The sequence below is a fragment of the Notothenia coriiceps genome, unplaced genomic scaffold (assembly GCF_000735185.1).
Source record: "Notothenia coriiceps isolate Sejong01 unplaced genomic scaffold, NC01 NC01_scaffold00022117, whole genome shotgun sequence".
In the NCBI taxonomy this organism is placed as follows: Eukaryota; Metazoa; Chordata; class Actinopteri; order Perciformes; family Nototheniidae; genus Notothenia; species Notothenia coriiceps.
Genome location: NW_011354818.1, coordinates 52,966 through 65,215, shown reverse-complemented (window position 1 = coordinate 65,215; position 12,250 = coordinate 52,966).

The following is a 12,250-nucleotide window of genomic DNA, read 5'->3' as shown; positions in this document are numbered from 1 at the left end:
AGGCGAAAAAACTATCAGTTTCACCCACTGTCTCTGCCACCTCCCTCCATGCCTGGTTCCTCCGGTTTGTATCCCGGTAAATAGTTCCGGTCGTAAAGAGCCAGGTGATTTGCTACCGTAATATCTCGTTTGGAATATGAGGAAATGAACTGCGGTCTGGCTCTCCCAGNCAGCCAATCAAATCCCGTTTATGCAAATCCCGCCAGTGCAAGCGCAGCCAATCAAACCGCGTGCAAACTGGGAGAGCCAGACCGCAGTTCATTTCCTCATATTCCAAACGAGATATTACGGTAGCAAATCACCCGGTTCTTTACGACCAGAACTATTTACCGGGATACAAACCGGAGGAACCAGGCATGGAGGGAGGTGGCAGAGACAGTGGGTGAAACTGGTAGGTTTTTCGCCTGTTTGGAGAGTTTATATCCAGTTTACTTCGTTTTAACATTGCTATTGCTTTGTATGTCGGGGGCGGGAGATTCATGTGATTGGTTGTTGGTCGCGTTGCTCGCAAAAAATCGCCAAGCTTCAGACACGCCCAGCTTCAAGATTTTTTGATGCCTGTAGTGTAGACGGGCCGTAAGAACCAATAACCCAATAATGGCATAATTTGAGATTGTGAAACGGCAAGCTAAATTTGTCAGGATAAATTGTTTACCCTGTCTCTTGGCCAAATCACAGCAACATGACTTTAAAATATTCTCCAATGAACTTGCTCAGCCTTTTACTGTCAAGGACTTGCTTTCCATCATAGTGTTTATGTTTCACATATGGTTGCACATTCACACACAAAACATGTACATTTGCAGCAGCTATTATCTGGGCAAAGCCTTGAGGCTATACAAAAGTAAGTGTGTTTTTGTGTGGTATCTTTTGTCTGCTGGCTCTTTTTTTAAGGAGCATTTATTATTGATGTTGCTGGAGAGAAACATTTAGAAAAATTAGGTTATTTCAGATTCACTATTCAGCATAAGTTAAGGGTTAAAGCAAGCGCTAGAATTCAGATTAATATAAAACAATTAATAGTCAGCGGAAGGCCACCACAAGCATGATAATAACACACGTGTGGGAGTAATTATGTGTGTGTACGTGTGTGTGTTTCACAGGGAAATAGAGACTGAGGGAGAGTGCATGAACATTTGGAGACTTTAATTAACCTGTTTAATTTCGCCTGTGGTGGTTTAACCACTCTATCTAGCCTAACGTCAGCCTGCAGTATTAATGTCTCAGTTAATTCCAAATATTAAGCATTAGCCTCGGTTTGATTAACTCTGCCAATTTCATATCTCATAATAGTGTCCCTTTTTGAGGGGATATCAGGGATATTCACACCCATAAACGTGTTCGTAGACGCTGTTGGTGAAACTTTAGCTGAGGGATCCGAACATTAATCTGCCTGACCTCCAATGATGAATGAATGTTCATTACACTTCTCAGCTGAGTCCCTGAAGGTCATATTCAGACTTTGAGTGAGATATTCAAAGTCAGTTGTAGATCTTCTGCCTACTTTCTCCTCTCTTCTCTCATTCATACACACAGTGTGTCTATTTTGCTCTCGTTTCCTCTCACTCACTCACTGCCTCTCTGTTGTTTTTGTCAGTGATGACGCCTCTCTTGAGTGCCCGCCAGGCACGTTGCCGTGGCGACTGGAGTAAAGGGGCGGATGAAAGAGCAGGTACCATCACTTTTTTTTTCTCCAACCAACTCTCCCCCTCTCTGTCCCACCACCTCTCTGTGCAGCTCCGGTGGCTCACTCGCCTCCATCCACTCAAAGATTTGTCATCTATTTGTCGCCTCGCACTCAGAGCGGAAAAGTGCTGCATATAAGAAGCAGATTCTTCAATTTCTTCATAAACGGATGATCTCTCTTTTCCTGTTGCATTCACCATCAACACAGTGCCAATGAAAGTCAGATGAAAATCTGGAGAGTGACATTTAATATGTTTCCTGGACCCGTCTCAAGCAGCAGAGGCACAGATGCATATTTATGAGCTGCTTTGTGTGTACAAGTGTGTATCCTGAATAGAGGCTTCCCAGTGTCATAAGTTATTGAGCGCAGTTGTTCTTTCGACTTTGTACAATGTGATGCACTGTTTATGTATGCTTATTATACTTCTGCAGCAGCACGGCTTGCATTTTGCAGTAGGCGTCAGTGCACAATACAGTACAGGTAACCATGGCTTGTACCTTGACTCTGACTCTCTGATTAATTCATGAACAGAAGCTACTGTATAGCATTATTGATTATTTAGATAATTTGTTATCATCAATCAGCCTCAACACTTTCATATATTCGTGTCGACTTCATATTGATTTCCTAACTGGCTTTACTCCTGGCGTGAGCAATATTCCAGGGGAAAATGTGCTGGTCTCTATCTCACTGGGATTTCTTTATTCTTCCCCCTGGCCCCTATCTGTGCAATCTCTAATTTCCTATACCCATCTGTTCCTCCTTTTCCTGATGTTTCATTTAAGTGTGATCTCATCTTTAATGCTAATGGGTTAAAACGAGGTTGTCTTGACTGAGTTTAATGTCCGGTTATAGGGTGTCAGTAAACAGCGATTTATTTGATTAATCAGGTGATCTACTGAAAAGTAAATGTGAAAAAAAAATAAAAAAAGCATTTATAACTTCAAGACACACACAAATAAACACCACTGTAAAGAGAAAGAGTGCATAAAATGTATTGTTGAACTGAACAGAAACTGTTATGACACTGTGACCTAACCAACTTCCCCAATCCTCCTTTCTCTACTTTTTCATTGGGTGTGAATCATTTTAGAATGTTGCAGTCCCTTTACTCCACTATGCCCATACAGGTGATTAAGTAGCGAATGAAGAAAAAGCAGAAAGGACAAAAAAGTTAGAAAGTGGAGGAAAGAAAAGACAAAATAGACAGAGCCTGGGGGCACGGATAGATGGAGGATGGAGGAAGGAAGAAATTACAGAGCAGGAATCAAGGGAGGGGTAGAGGAGGTTAAAGGAGACTGAAGTATAAACTGAGAAACTGAGAAGTGCAGGAACGAAAGATGGAGGAGGAGGCATGGAGGCAATGGCTAAATTGAAGGAAGGCCATCAGTGTTTTTGGTAATGCATGGTGCTGAAGAGAGTCCTGGCCTATGAGCTCCAGGTGGGTCTCCATCATTCTGCAGCCCTCAAGTGTGATGCTTAATCCGCCTTGCTTCAGTAAGCACCCAGCTGTGCAAATGGCTAATGTGATTGTGAAGATATAAGCCCAGGATAATGGCATCTGCCAAGCAATCAAGAACAATGTTCCTCAGCATCGGGCTGTGATGGAAAGGGAGCGCTGGGAAATGGATGCTAGGATGAGGGCTGAGCCTTTGGGGAAGCGAGTGATGTGTTGGTAAATGGTCATAAAGGACGGAAGGCGGCAAGAGCGAAGAGATAAACTGAGGACAATCTGTTTAGAGGAACAGTAAGGACTGGAATTAGGAGGAAATTGACAAATTCTCAGCAAAATAAATATGGTCATCATATGAGCCCTTGGAAAACAAGCCGATAATAAAAAACAATGCAGTGTGTGTGGCCTGCAAAGCCATAGTATATAATAATAAAGTATAAACAATTCACTTGATCAAAATACTTTTTTTGGAGACAAAACATAGCTGTATTGAACATCTGCCATCATATAGTAGGCCTACATACCCTGTTGATACAGGATGATACAAGAAGTTTAAGAGACAATTTCTTTCTTTCTAACCTCCAAACAAGTGGCCAATTGCGGTCTTGTATTTGTCGGTATATGAGTAGAATCCGTGTATCTACCGTCCAATTGTTTTTCTTTATTAAACACGTAAACGGAAGAGCGCCTGAGAGGCCTTTTTGCTTTTTACATTACTAAATGGTCTACTGGTCATTGAAGCGAGGGGCGGGGCGAAACTCACGGAAGTGGTTTCAAGACAAAAGCACTCGTTTGCTAAAATCACACTTTAAATCACAGTATCCTGCTGAAGGACCGGTGATTATATAAACAAGGGGAATTTAGCGATCACAAAGAAAACGGCTAGGACACATATTGAGCGCGTCACTAGAGCCACCAGGGTGGGCGGAGGGGATCAGGAGGACGGTTTTTGGGCTGACAGCCCGGGGGCAAAGCAGAGTACATGGTGGGGTCTCGGGCGGACGGAGTCCATGGTGGGGGTCTCGGGCGGACGGCCCGGGGGCAAGGCAGAGTCCATGGTGGGGGTCTCGGGCGGACGGCCCGGGGGCAAGGCAGAGTCCATGGAGGGGCGAAGGCCACAGCGGGCGAACTCAGGGGGCCGAGCATGAGGGCGAAGGCAGCGGCAGGAAGAGTCAGGGGGCCGAGCATGAGGGCGAAGGCCGCAGCACTCAGGGGGCCGCGCTCAAGGGCGAAGACCGCGGCTCTCAGGGGGCCAGGCACTCAGGGGGCCGGGCTCGAAGGCGAAGACCGCGAATCTCAGGGGGCCGGGCTCGAGGGTGAAGCAGGCGGCAACGGAACAACTCCGGAGGACGGGCAGGAAGGCGCTGACAGGACAGCTCCAGAGGCCGGGCAGGAACCGGAGCTGGTGGGACAGGCTTCGGCAGGATCCCCCACGGAAGAGGACCAGGAGTTGGCAGGACCCCCGGCGAGACAGGTGGCGGCGGGACCTCCAACGGAACAGGACATAGGGTTGGCAGGACCCCCGGCAGAAGAGTAGTCGGCGGGGCCTCCAACGGCAAAGGACACAGGGTTGGCAGGACCCCCGGCAGAAGAGTAGTCAGCGGGACCCCCAACGGGACAAGACATGGAGTTGGCAGAACTCCCGGCAGGAGAGCAGTCGGCGGGACCTCCAACGGGACAGACATGGAGTTGGCAGGACCCCCGGCAGAAGAGTAGTCTGCGGGACCTCCAACGGCACAGGACATGGGGTTGGCAGGACCCCCGGCAGAAGAGCAGTCCGCGGGACCTCCAACAAAGGAACTTGAGAGTTGACTTTTAAGGAGACTTGAGAGGGAACTCGAGAGGAGACTGGAGAGGGGACTTGAGCAGGGACTTGAGAGGGAACCGAAGAGGTGACTTGAGACGGTCGGTAAGCCGACAGGACTCTAGGAGCTGGCATCGGCTGGAGAGCCAACAGGAGACGAGGTGCTGGAGTCGGCCGGTACGCCGACAGGACTCGAGGAGCTGGCGTCGGCTGGAGAGCCAGTCCTATAGCCGAAACTGGAGTCGAGACCATGGCTACTGGGGCCAGGACTGTGGCTGTAACCATGGCTGTGTGGGCCGGTTCTGAAGCCGGAACCATGGCTGCTGGGGCCGGTACTGAAGCCGGGACCATGGCTACTGGGGCCGGTACTGAAGCCGGAACCATGGCTGCTGGGGCCGGTACTGAAGCCGGGACCATGGCTACTGGGGCCGGTACTGAAGCCGGAACCATGGCTGCTGGGGCCGGAACCAGGGCCGGAACCATGGCCGCTGGGGCCAGAACTGGGGCCGGTCCCACTGGAGTACGGGCTGGAATCCTGGCCTTGCATCTTCCAGAGACCTTTTGGAAGCTCCGTGGACCTCCAAACGCCAGACGGGTTCGTGAGAAAATGTCTGAGGCTGGAGCTGGAGCCGCTGGAACCGGAACAGAGGCCTGGACCATGGCTGTGTGGGCCAGGTAATCGAACAAAGAATCATAGCTCTGCGGACCGGTAATGGTGTATGGATCCAGGGCTGTGGAAAACGGAACTGAAGCCGGGATCATGGCTGTTGGAGCACGGGCTGGAATCCTGGCCCTGCGTCTCCTAGAGGCTCTTTGGAGACTCCGTGGACCTCCAACAGGACCGTAGTCGGATCCGAGGAAAGGGTTAGAAGCTTCGGACCAGTCCTCAGGACAACTTGTGAAAAGTTGTAACCACTCAGGCAACGAANAGGACGGCTCTAGGTACAGGACAGGGCAGACCCCAGGAGCGGCTGCGAGAAGGGACGGCCCCAGGACGTTGGGATACAGCGCCACGGCGCACCCAGGGCGGCTAGACTGTGTCGAGAAGACGGCCCCCAGGCGTTGGGATAGACAGGTATGGCAGGGGTGTGGCCCATACACCCGGCGGCCGGTGCATTGAGGAAGCACCGGGCCCGTCCACGGACGGTTGCTGGATGACAGCGACAAGCGGAACCTAACAGGGCCGGCGGGTTGGCTGCGACGACAGCCCCCCCGCCTCGCCCGAGCGCGCCGCGCTCCTCCGTCGCCACGCGCGGACCGCCCCGCGCGCGCCGCGCCCACCCCCCTTGGACCCCGACCGGCTCGGACAGGGATGGTCGAGCGCAAGGACGGCGCCCGGAGTACCTCGACAGTTGTTTTATGTGTTTTGGAAGCGACCCGGCGCAGGAGGGCCGTCACAACAGCGCAACGGGGTTCCGGTACGAAGGTGCGGAGCCTCGGGCCGGCGCGCGACTCTGAAGCGCCAGAAGCGGAAGCTGCGGGCCGGGGAGACATCCACGGGACCGAGGGACTCCTCCGGGCCAGAAGGCGGGCGAACCTCGCGCCCCGGGGGACTCACGACGCGGCCCCCGGAAGCGGGAGTACGACGCGGGGACGGGAAGGACCGCGTCGGCGCGGGAGTAGCGAGTCCCGGGGACTCAACGCGGCGACACGCCGGACCGCCCGACGGGAGGTACCGAGACGGACGGGCCGGCAGGGCGGCTCTGCGGGGGTGGGTACCTGGCGGACGGACGGGGCCGCGGCAGGCGGCGGGCTCTGCGGCGGTGGTTACCCTGACGCTGGCAGAAGAATTGTCAGCGGGACCTCCAACGGCACAGGACATAGGGTTGGCAGGACCCCCGGCAGAAGAGTAGTCGGCGGGGCCTCCAACGGCAAAGGACACAGGGTTGGCAGGACCCCCGGCAGAAGAGCAGTCGGCGGGACCCCCAATGGGACAGGAGATGGAGCTGGCAGGACCCCCAGCGGAACCTACAACGGCACAGGACATAGGGTTGGCAGGACCCCCGGCAGAAGAGTAGTCGGCGGGACCCCCAACGGGACAGGACATGGAATTGGCTGGACCCCCAGCGGAAGAGTAGTCGGCGGGGCCTCCAACGGCACGGGACATAGGGTTGGCAGGACCCCCGGCAGAAGAGTAGTCGGCGGGACCCCCAACGGGACAGGACATGGAACCTCCAACGGCACTTCAGTAGGGACTTGAGCAGGGACTTGAGTAGGGACTTGAGAGGGAACTCGAGAGGGGACTCGAGAGGGGACTCGAGAGGGGACTTGAGGGAACTCGAGAGGTGACTATAAAGGGGACTCGAGAGGTGACTTGAGAGGGTACTCGAGAGGGAACTTGAGAGGGAACTTGAGAGGTGACTCAAGAGGGGACTTGAGAGGAAACTGGAGAGGGGACTCGAGAGGGGACTTGAGAGGAAACTGGAGAGGGGACTCGAGAAGGGACTTGAGTTAGGATTCGAGAAGGGACTAGAGAAGGGACTAGAGAAGGGACTAGAGGAGGGACTAGAGAAGGGACTTGTGAAGGGACTTGAGAAGGGACTAGAGGAGGGACTGGAGAAGGGACTTGAGAAGGGAATTGAGTAGGGACTAGAGGGGGGACCATGGCCGCTGGGGCCAGAACTGGGGCCGGGACCATGGCTGCTGGGGCCAGAACTGGGTCTGGAACCATGGTCGCTGGGGCCAGAACTGGGGCCGGGACCATGGCTGCTGGGGCCAGAACTGGGTCTGGAACCATGGTCGCTGGGGCCAGAACTGGGTCTGGAACCATGGCTGCTGGGGCCAGAACTGGGGCCGGAACCATGGCTGCTGGGACCAGAACCGGGGCTGCGTTTTGCGTGCAAGCTCGCAGTTTTTGTTGATTTGGGCATATTTCCTGGACAGGCTACTTTGTGCAGACAAAGTTAATAATAATTGTAATATTCCAGTTATAAACGACATGAATCAAAAATGTGTTGCTGTATTTTAGTGGTAAAAAAATGCATTCATCATCATAATTATTCTATATATATAATTTATAGTNGCGATTGTGGTGAAAGAGATCCTGAAACTGTCCTTCCCTTTCGAATCTGTTATCCCATATGACAACCTCTTCTTGTCTTACTAGTTATCCAACGTCCCCGACGTGATGTCGCACTAAAATTTTTCCAACTTGCGTCGGACTCCAACTCTCTGCTATCAATATAGTTTCATTTTATAGTAGCTGGGTTACTCATATCATTTTTGCAGAAAGTCATCAGAGCCTACATTATGACAGTTCCGGGCCGGGGTGCTCCTGCGTATGCGATTTGCGTATCCTAATTGGCGTTGCGATTAGCGGCTTTTTTCGAAGGCAAGGTGTGCGTTATCAAGTGGCGCTATTCACAGACCGCCTGCGACTCACAGCCGCAATATCCGAGTGTAACGAAACACTCTCTTTCGTGCGCGCCGGGATAACTTTCATATCGTCCGCTCCCGGGGACATCGAAGGAGGGTTTTCGTCGCTTCTTCGTACCAACAGGTTACCACGGGAAGACAAATAAAGGGTGCTACACAACACTCCGTCAGGCCCAGCTCCTTGGCCCCGTACGGAGGGGGCCTCTAAATGCTAAAACTCTTTCTGGGGAAAACTTCAAAACAGCGTCAGATTGAGCGACCAACTCTCGTACATAACAATTAGAAGGCCCGCTTCAATATTCTCCCCCCTCACGTCGTTCAGAGATCTTCGAGAAACATTTTTTTGACCGATCTTTGTGACCCCGAACCCTTGTGAGTTTACTACATTAAAGGGTAAGTTAGTCCTCTTTAAAAATCTTCATTTGTGCGTTTGTAACTTATTAGTATCACACACACACACGACATCACACACACAACCACTATACACACAATCAACTATTACATCAACCACTACACATATGCCTCGAGAGAAAAAGGAGGGAGAGATAGCCTGTCGCAGTCGCCAGACAGAGTACGTCGTCGACTAGGTATTACTCCACCTGGGCCGGCTGTCATTTTTATTTGTATGATATTGTATAAATCATCAAACTCTCCAGTAATTTTAACGATTCCCAGTACCACACGACACACACACACACACACACACACACACAGTATGAACGGTTGGGAGCTATTAGAGGGACCTTGACACAACAAGAAACGAGGCAAGCGGGCGACGCCAGTACGCCCTGAGCTCCTCGACGTCCACCTCGTGCTCGACGCCAGAGGCAGGACAGTCTAATCCTGGAGATGAGCTGCAAAATATGAGCGATGAACGAGACCATACATTTTTAATACTATTGGGTCACATATTTTAAGAGAAGTTTCAGTCTGGTTTTAAATCATGCCACAGCACAGAAACTGCTCTTCTAAAAGTTTTGAATGATCTTATTTTAACTGCTGATTCTGGGAATTCTGCTGTGCTTGTGCTTTTAGATTTGTCTGCTGCTTTTGACACCATTGACCACCAAATTATTTTATCACGCCTTGAACTGTGTGTTGGTATTAAAGGTAAAGTCCTAAAATGGTTTCAATCGTATCTGTCAGAAAGGACCTTTTCTGTGCATCTTGGCCAGTATTCTTCAGCTGCAGCCCCACTAGCATATAGCAGCTAATCCACTTATTTATAACGTCTCATTTAGACTATTGTAACTCCCTCTATATTGGTGTTGACAAGCGTTTGATCCGTCGCCTGCAGCTGGTTTTGTTTTTTTACACTTATGCTTTTATTGAGTTTTCACAACAATAATAACAGAACAACAAAACACACAAATCAGTTGTAAAATAAAGCACAATAAATACTAGTTGTCTGAAGACCTTCAATATTCACACATACCGTACAGGATTGAATTAGTCCTTCACTTACTCATTGGTGTCAACCATGTAAATATTCCACTTTTCCCATTTCCTATTGAATGCATTCTCTTGGATTCTCAAAACATATGTCAACTTTTCCATGACAGAAATATCTTGAACAATTTCCAGCCACTGCTCCTGAGTTGGAGCGTTCACATTAAGCCAATTTCTGGTTATAGCTTTCTTACAAGTAAAACCTTAATCAAATATAGATCGCCTCCCATCACAACATCCTTAATGTTCCCAAGATACATCACGGGGCAGGTATTTGGGATTCCATAACCCTATTTAGAGGCAATGGACGTCCACTGTCGGGAGACGTCCGACAGTGGTGCGGTTACCCAAAGTGACAGACCTAATTTTACCCCTATTTAGAGGCAATGGACGTCCACTCTCGGGAGAGAGACCTCCAGCATGTGTCCCTTATTTCACAATTCCAGGACAGAGACCAGGGAAATCGCCTCTCTGTGGCCCCTCCAAGACCCCCAAAGGACGGACTAATGACCTCCAACATGTGTCCCTGACATGGGGACCTCCATAACCTTGCACACCGTGAGTCCCCGGGCCCCCGGACTTAAGCACTCCCCCACGGACTAAACCCAGATGATCACACCCTACAGGACCTCATGCCCCTGGTAACCCTAAAAGGGGGATGGATTTTGCGGTGCTTTACCGTCCGCCCATCGGCATCCATATTCGGCCTTATTCACGGGACCACCACCCCTTCTGTGGAGGATATTCTCATGCTCCTGGTAACCCTTTAAATAGTCTGATACTACCAGGGCTCATCACTGCACTTTACAAGCCAGAAATAATGTTTAATTGGTCAGGAAAAGTGTTTTTAATTGTCTGGAAGAGAGTTTTAGCCTGTCATTTTGCACAATATCATTTAACATTGAACCTCTCCTGGAAATGCACAGAAAATGTCAATTTTCAGGAGAGGGTCAATGTTAAATGATATTGTGCAAAATGACAGGCTAAAACCCAGGAATAAGTGTTTAAAAGGCGGGGGAAAGTTTTTTAAAATAGTCTGATACCTCCAGGGCGCATCACCGCATTTTACAAGCCAGGGAAGGTGTTTGAATCCTGGGTAAACATTGTTTAAATAGTCTGATACCTGGCACTGTATCTGCCCCTGGGAACCTTCAAGGTTATATTCATGTTTTATTATTTATTTAATTATCACATGATTTTTACAAAAACAGTATACACAGTATACATAATATACATAATAAAAACATGATTAGCGGGGGCCCGGGGGCCATATTAGCCGTCTAACTTGTACGGTGCACCGGGGAAAACAGGTTGAGTCCACGGCCCCTGCCCCCTCATCAGGAGTATCAACCGGCCCTGAAGAAGAGGTATCGCTGCTCTCAGTCCCTGAGCGCTCTTCGGAGGTATCTGACGGCGGTAGACCTCCTTCTGATGATGCTGCCCTGAACATGGAGCGGATCTTCAATCCCTCCTTTATTCCAGGCGTATTTGCGTAGAACCGGTCTGCAGTGCTTACGTCGTTACACATAAACCTGGCGAGAATCGACCTGCTTTCTGGATCTTGGTGATGCTTGATATTGTCAGCTATAGGGCAGTGTGCAGGATTGTGAAGGTGACGGCTATTTCTATCCCAGCATCAGCCAAAGCCCTCTTCAAGTGAGCGTTCAGGTTCTTGGAGGCGTACTTCCCCGTTGTGAAAAGGAAGAATTCATTCTGAGGACCCGAAAAGCCCTTTTTTATCCCCATCCACCGCATGACCCAGCTAAACTCCTTTACTGTAAGCACCAGCTGTGCTTCGCCAAATGTCTTGGCAGTCTTGTGATCCTGCACGTGGATGATGTAGCCCTCAGCAGTGCCCCTTCTGTCCGCCTCAAAGACCTCCGTGTTGGTCATGTTTGCATACACACCCGGACGGTGGCCAAACAGGAGGCTCCAATAGAGGGTTAAATAGCCATATAGCAGGTACTGGGTGATTGAGGTCGGATTGCTAGCCATCAGGTCAAGGAGATCAGGGATGCGCTTCTCAGCGGCCGCCGTGGCGAAGAGAAGCTCCGCCTGGCTCGGCAGACGATCCAGCTTGTTCCTCTTCACCTTAAACTGGTGAGCAGTGACAGACTTTTTCAAGTCATTCATGTTGGCTGTCACCTCTCTGATGATGTGGGTCATATCAGACTGGGTGAGCCTGCACCCCCGGAGCTTTGAGTCAGACAAGTACCTCAGAAAATGGTTCACAGTCTTCAGGAACAACAGCGATGTTGTGACTGCCCGGCCCGACTCTGAAATATACTTGCTCCAGCCACGGACCCTCTTTGTGTCTTTTAGAAACAGCCAGTCTGACAGCCGGTCAACACCATGGGCCATGAATACTAGGAAGTCCTTTATCCGGCTGACATTGGACATACAATTCTCTTTCCGTTTTAATGTCGGTGCGAGACCCTCACAATGACCTCTGTATGTCTGAATGTACGTCTGCCATGCTTTT